At 43.4% G+C, this 7998-nt stretch overlaps 1 pseudogene; it reads left to right on the forward strand.

The window, feature by feature from the left end:
* Nucleotides 1-2013: 2013 nt before the first annotated feature.
* LOC123139620 (uncharacterized) overlaps nt 2014-7998 on the forward strand; it is a 19596-nt pseudogene continuing 13611 nt past the window's right edge.

The following is a 7998-nucleotide window of genomic DNA, read 5'->3' on the forward strand; positions in this document are numbered from 1 at the left end:
TGAAGTAAAAAATATATGCGTTCTTGATATGTTCTTTTATTAATGGATGACTAGTGGAGTATAACACGGTCTGTCATTTGTATTTTTCTGATGTGTTTTTGATCTGTCTAGTTAGGTAACTAGGCAAATAGATGAATTAGGTTGGCTGGTCACAAAAAGGAAGGAATGTGTCTTGTTCGATGCATGTTCCTGCTGTCAATTGGACCATCTTCTTTAGCTTTCTGGTTTGAAATCATATCCTGATACTTGGAACTTTGCATGACAGTAGATCGACGGTGCTATCCACATGCATATCAACTAGATATTGGTTGACTGTTCCTGTAGTTTTCTGATATGCAATTTTCCTATCCATATGCAGCAGTTGTATTTGTATATGACTTAATTAGGCTTCTGATGTGCAAGTTTTTTTGGATCCATTGTACCTTTGCATGACCAAATGCATGTGCAAGTTTTTTCGTCATCCTGAAATCTATCCAGTTTCTTGTTTTGTAATTTTTAGGAAAGAAAGTCATACCAACCTTAAATAGGTATATTTTCCTTATGCAGTTATGGCCCGTCTTCCCTTAAGTGCGAGGCGTGGAAGGAGAAATGCAATATTTTTGAATCTGACCACTTCCATTATGCTTGTATACTATTATGTGTGGTTCATGTTTGCATTATCTTATAGGAGAAATGTTGGCAAATAGAAAGGAGAATTAAAATTAGAGAGTTAAGGGGAGGGAACTTGTATCGACTAATTGGTGAGAGCGACACTATGTGTATAAGTCAACTTCGTATGGATAGAGAACATTTCATATATTATGTGAGATGGTGAGAGATGTTGGTGGTCTAAAGGGTACAAGGAACACATCATTAGAGGAGATAGTGGCATCATTCTTGTATGTGTTATCACACCATCACAAAAATAAGACAGTAGAAAAATTCTTCTATCGAAGCCCTGAGCCAATTAGTAGAAACTTCAACGCTTGTCTTCTAGCTGTCTTGAAGCTGCACCATGTGCTACTTAAGAAGCCTGAACCTATACTCGAGGATTGCACCGATGATAAGTGGGAGTATTTCAAGGTAAATAGCTACTAATAAAAAATATTATTCACTAGATGATGTCAATAGTGGTAAAAGATGCTAATATTTGCACATTGCTCTTTATGTTGTAGAATTTCTTTGGAGCATTAGATGGCACACACATAGGCGCAACAGTCCCAGCTAATTTGAAAGGAATGTATCGATCAAGGTTGGGTGATATAGATACAAATGTATTAAGTGTATGTGCACCTGACATGCAATTCATCTACATATTACCCGGTTGGGAAGGTTCTGCACATGATGGTCGGGTTCTTAGGGATGCCATATCCCGACCAAATGGGTTGCTTGTCCCCGAAGGCCAATATTATCTTGTCGATGCTGGCTACACAAACGCAAAAGGATTTTTAGCTCCATATCAAGGTCAAAGGTATCACTCGGGTGGTTGGACACCACAAAATCCACCTCATAGCGCAGAAGAATATCTCAACATGCGCCACGCTAGAGCCCGAAATATAGTAGAAAGGTGCTTTGGAAGGCTGAAGGGTCGGTGGGGGATTTTGAGGTCTCCTTCCTTTTTTTCCCATGAAGACCCAATGTCGAATCATCATGGCATGCGCACTCTTGCATAATCTTATATTGCAAAAGATGTCTGTCGACCCACTTGATATCAATGAGCCAATATACAAGAAACATTAGAAGACATGGAGGGAGAATTGGACCAACCAGAATTCATCACTTCTATCTCAACTTCAAATGAGTGGACAAATTTTCGGAATCAACTTGCTCAGGGCATGTATAATAGACATAGGGCTGCTAGGGCGCATTGAGGTATAAGTTGTTTCTATTTGTTCCCTTCTATATATATTTCCATCCCATTTACATTTGTTCCCTTTCAATTATATTTGCAAGCTACAATTGCATATCATTTGCATTTGTTCTCTTTCATATATATTTGCCATCTCATTTGTACCCATTCTTGCTTGTGCAGATATGGACCGTGTGGATAGCTCGAGCACGTCTCGTGGAAGAGGCAAGAATAAAAGGAATTGGTATTCCGAGGAGGACGGTGAGCTTATTAAAGCTTTGTATGAGTTGTATTTGGACCCGAGGTGGAAAGCTGATGGTGCCTTCAAGGGTGGATACCTGGGGATATTGGAAAAGCATCTTGCTGAAAAGTGTCCATGTCGTGGTATCACTGTTGGGGAACGTTGCAGAAAATAAATTTTTTCTACGCTTCACCAAGATCAATCTATGGAGTCATCTACCAACGAGAGAGAGGAGTGCATCTACATACCCTTGTAGATCGCGAGCAGAAGCGTTCAAGAGAACGGGGTTGAGGGAGTCGTACTCGTCGTGATCCAAATCACCGGAGATCCTAGCGCCGAACGGACGGCACCTCCGCGTTCAACACACGTACGGTTGGGAAGACGTCTCCTCCTTCTTGATCCAGCAAGGGGGAGGAAGAGGTTGATGGAGATCCAATAGCACAACAGCGTGGTGGTGGAAGTAGCGGTGATCTCGGCAGGGCTTCGCCAAGCTCAGCGAGAGGGAGAGGTGGCGTGGAGGGAGAGGGAGGCGCCAGGAGCAGGGGTGCGCAGCCCTCCCTCCCTCTCTTTATATAGGGGCCCTGGGGGGCGCCGGCGCCCTAGAGATTGGATCTCAAGGGGGGACGGCCAAGGGGGTGGCTTGCCCCCCAAGCCAAGTGGGGCGCCCCCCACCCCTAGGGTTTCCAACCCTAGGCGCAGGGGGGCCAAGGGGGGCGCACCAGCCCACCAGGGGCTGGTTCCCTTCCCCAGTTCAGCCCATGGGGCCCTCCGGGATAGGTGGCCCCACCCGGTGGACCCCCGGGACCCTTCCGGTGGTCCCGGTACAATACCGGTGACCCCCGAAACTTTCCCGATGGCCGAAACTAGACTTCCTATATATAACTCTTTACCTCTGGACTATTACGGAACTCCTCGTGACGTCCTGGATCTCATCCGGGACTCCAAAAAACTTTCGGGTTACCGCATACTAATATCTCTACAACCCTAGCGTCACCGAACCTTAAGTGTGTAGACCCTACGGGTTCGGGAGACATGCAGACATGATCGAGATGACTCTCCGATCAATAACCAACAGCGGGATCTGGATACCCATGTTGGCTCCCACATGCTCCTTGATGATCCCATCGGATAAACCACGATGTCGAGGATTAAAGTAATCCCATATACAATTCCCTTTGTCAATCGGTACGTTACTTGCCCGAGACTCGATCGTCGATATCCCAATACCTCGTTCAATCTCGTTACCGGCAAGTCACTTTACTCGTACCGTAATGCATGATCCCGTGACCAAACACTTGGTCACATTGGGCTCATTATTATGATGCATTACCGAGTGGGCCCAGAGATACCTCTTCGTCATATGGAGTGACAAATCCCAGTCTCGATCCGTGTCAACCCATCAGATACTTTCGGGGATACCTGTAGTATACCTTTATAGTCACCCAGTTACGTTGTGACGTTTGGTACACCCAAAGCACTCCTACGGTATCCGGGAGTTACACGATCTCATGGTCTAAGGAAATGATACTTGACATTGGAAAAGCTCTAGCAAACGAACTACACGATCTTGTGCTATGCTTAGGATTGGGTCTTGTCCATCACGTCATTCTCCTAATGATGTGATCCCGTTACCAACGACATCCAATGTCCATAGTCAGGAAACCATGACTATCTGTTGATCAACGAGCTAGTCAACTAGAGGCTTACTAGGGACATGTTGTGGTCTATTTATTCACACATATATTACGATTTCCGTATAACACAATGATAGCATGAATAATAGAAAATTATCATGAACAAGGAAATATAATAATAATCATTTTATTATTGCCTCTAGGGAATATTTTCAACAGTCTCCCACTTGCACTGGAGTCAATAATCTAGTTACATTGTGATGAATCGAGCACCCATAGAGTTCTAGTGTTGATCATGTTTTGCTCGCGGAAGAGGTTTAGTCAACGGATCTGCGACATTCAGATCCGTATGCACTTTGCAAATATCTATGTCTCCATCTTGAACATTTTCACGAATGGAGTTGAAGCACGCCTGATGTGCCTGGTCTTCTTGTGAAACTTGGGCTCCTTGGCAAGGGCAATAGCTCCAGTGTTGTCACAGAAGAGGGTGATTGGCCCCGACGCATTGGGTATGACTACTAGGTCGGTGATGAACTCCTTCATCCAGATTGCTTCATGTGTTGCCTCCAAGGCTGCCATGTACTCCGCTTCACATGTAGATCCCGCCACGACGCTCTGCTTGCAACTGCACCAGCTTACTGCCCCTCCATTCAAAATATACACGTATCCGGTTTGTGACTTAGAGTCATCCAGATCTGTGTCGAAGCTAGTGTCGACAGAACCCTTTACGACGAGCCCTTCGTCACCTCCATAAACGAGAAACATATCCTTAGTCCTTTTCAGGTACTTCAGGATATTCTTGACCGCTGTCCAGTGATCCATGCCGGAATTACTTTGGTACCTTCCTACCAAACTTACGGCAAGGTTTACATCAGGTCTGGTACACAGCATGGCATACGTGATAGACCCTATGGCTGAGGCATAGGGGACGACACTCATCTTTTCTCTATCTTCTGCCGTGGTCGGACATTGAGCCGAGCTCAATTTCACACCTTGCAACACAGGCAAGAACCCCTTCCTGGACTGATCCATATTGAACTTCTTCAATATCTTATCAAGGTATGTGCTTTGTGAAAGACCTATGAGGCGTCTCCATCTATCTCTATAGACCTTGATGCCTAATATGTAAGCAGCTTCTCCAAGGTCCTTCATTGAAAAACACTTATTCAATTAGGCCTTAATGTTGTTCCAAAAGTTCTATATCATTTCCCATCAAAAGTATGTCATCCACATATAATATGAGAAATGCTACAGTGCTCCCACTCACTTTCTTGTAAACGCGCACTCTTTTCCACCAGTCTGCATAAATCCAAACGCTTTGATCATCTCATCAAAGCGAATGTTCCAACTCTGAGATGCTTGCACCAACCCATAAATGGATCGCTGGAGCTTGCATACCTTGTTAGCATTCTCAGGATCGACAAAACCTTTCGGCTGCATCATATATAGTTCTTCCTTAAGATAGCCGTTAAGGAATGCCGTTTTGACGTCCATTTGCCATATCTCATAATCATAGTATGCGGCAATTGCTAACATGATTCAGACTGACTTCAGCTTCGCTACGGGAGAGAAAGTCTCATCGTAGTCAACCCCTTAAATTTGCCGATAACCCTTAGCGACAAGTCGAGCTTTATAGATGGTAACATTACCATCCACGTCCGTCTTCTTCTTAAAGATCCATTTATTTCTATCGCTCGCCGATCATCGGGCAAGTCTGTCAAAGTCCATACTTTGTTTTCATACATGGATCCTATCTCGGATTGCATGGCTTCAAGCCATTTGTTGGAATCTGGGCCCGCCATCGCTTCTTCATAGTTCGAAGGTTCACCGTTGTCTAACAACATGATTTCCAGGACAGGGTTGACATACCACTCTGGTGTGGAACGTGTCCTTGTGGACTTACAAAGTTCAGTACCAACTTGATCTGAAGTACCTTGATCATCATCATCAATTTCCTCTCCAGTCGGTGTAAGCACCACAGGAACATTTTCCTGAGATGCACTACTTTTCGGTTCAAGAGGTAGTACTTCATCGAGTTCTACTTTCCTCCCACTTACTTCTTTCGAGAGAAACTCTTTCTCCAGAAAGGACCCGTTCTTGGCAACAAAGATCTTGCCTTCGGATCTAAGGTAGAAGGTATACCCAATGGTTTCCTTAGGGTATCCTATGAAGACGCATTTTTCTGACTTGGGTTCGAGCTTTTCAGGTTGAAGTTTCTTGACATAAGCATCGCATCCCCAAACTTTTAGAAACGACGGCTTAGGTTTCTTCCCAAACCATAATTCATATGGTGTCGTCTCAACGGATTTAGATGGTGCCCTATTTAAAGTGAATGTAGCTGTCTCTAGAGCGTATCCCCAAAATGATAGCGGTAAATTGGTGAGTGACATCATAGATCGCACCATATCCAATAGAGTGCGATTACGACATTCGGACACACCGTTACGCTGAGGTGTTCCAGGCGGCGTGAGTTGTGAAACAATTCCACATTTCCTTGAGTGCGTACCAAATTCGTGACTTAAATATTCTCCTCCATGATCTGATCGTAAGAACTTTATTTTTCTATCACGTTGATTCTCTACCTCATTCTGAAATTCCTTGAACTTTTCAAAGGTCTCAGACTTGTGTTTCATCAAGTAGACATGACCATATCTACTTAAGTCATCAGTGAGAGTGAGAACATAACAATAGCCTCCGCGAGCCTCAACGCTCATTGGACCGCACACATCAGTATGTATGATTTCCAATAAGTTGGTTGCTCGCTCCATTGTTCCGGAGAACGGAGTCTTGGTCATTTTGCCCATGAGGCATGGTTCGCATGTGTCAAATGATTCATAATCGAGAGATACTAAAAGTCCATCAGCATGGAGCTCCTTCATGCGCTTGACACCAATATGACCAAGGCGGTAGTGCCACAAGTATGTGGGACTATCATTATCAACCTTACATCTTTTGGTATTCACACTATGAATATGTGTAACATCACGTTCGAGATTCATCAAGAATAAACCATTAACCAGCGGGGCATGAACATAAAACATATCTCTCATATAAATAGAACAACCATTATTCTCGGATTTAAATGAGTAGCCATCTCGTATTAAACGAGATCCAGATACAATGTTCATGTTCAAAGCTGGCACTAAATAACAATTATTGAGGTTTAAAACTAATCCCGTAGGTAAATGTAGAGGTAGCATGCCGACGGCGATCACATCGATCTTGGAACCATTCCCGACACGCATTGTCACCTCGTCCTTCACCAGTCTCCGCTTATTCCGCAGCTCCTGCTTTGAGTTACAAATATGAGCAATCGCACCGGTATCGAATACCCAGGAGCTACTACGAGTACTGGTAAGGTACACATCAATTACATGTATATCACATATACCTTTAGTGTTGTCGGCCTTCTTGTCCGCTAAGTATTTGGGGCGGTCCCGCTTCCAGTGTCCCTTTCCCTTGCAATAAAAGCACTCAGTCTCAGGTTTGGGTCCATTCTTTGGCTTCTTCCCGGCAACTGGTTTGCCGGGCGCGGCAACTCCCTTGCCGTCCTTCTTGAAGTTCTTCTTACCCTTGCCTTTCTTGAAACTAGTGGTTTTATTGACCATCAACACTTGATGCTCCTTTTTGATTTCTACCTCCGCTGATTTCAGCATTGAAAATACTTCAGGGTTGGTTTCACCATCCCCTGCATATTGTAGTTCATCACAAAGCTCTTGTAGCTAGGTGGGAGCGACTAAAGGATTCTGTCAACGACCGCCTCGTCCGGGAGGTTAATGTCCAGCTGGGACAAGCGGTTGTGCAACCCAGACATTTTCCTGACAATAGTAAGATGTCCATCCTATTAACTATTAACCTCAGGAATTTAGCTTGAGCATGAAGTCACACATTTCACTATTTGAGTTTGAAACTAATGTTCTAAAAAATTAGTAACACTAATATTTCTTGAATAATTAGTTTGACCACAGTTTGGCCATAGTTTGACCAGATTTGATCAAAATTCAAAAAAATAAAATAATTATTTAGTAACACTAATATTCTAGAATAATTAGTTTGACCATTGTTTAACCACAGTTTGAATTTTTTTCGATTTTTTCCACTCTAGATCTTAAAAGCCCCATAACTTTTTTCTGTTTGGTTTTTGAGGATTTTGAAAATGTTTAACGGGGTTTCCCGAGTTAAATTTGGATGTAACTTTTCGAGTAGATGATTTTTCATATAAAAAACTTTTTCATCCGAGTTAGTATGCAAAAGTTATGCCCATTTTTACAAATTTTCGAGAGATTTTGCAAATA

This window comes from Triticum aestivum, chromosome 6B (genome assembly GCF_018294505.1).
Source record: "Triticum aestivum cultivar Chinese Spring chromosome 6B, IWGSC CS RefSeq v2.1, whole genome shotgun sequence".
Taxonomy (NCBI): Eukaryota; Viridiplantae; Streptophyta; class Magnoliopsida; order Poales; family Poaceae; genus Triticum; species Triticum aestivum.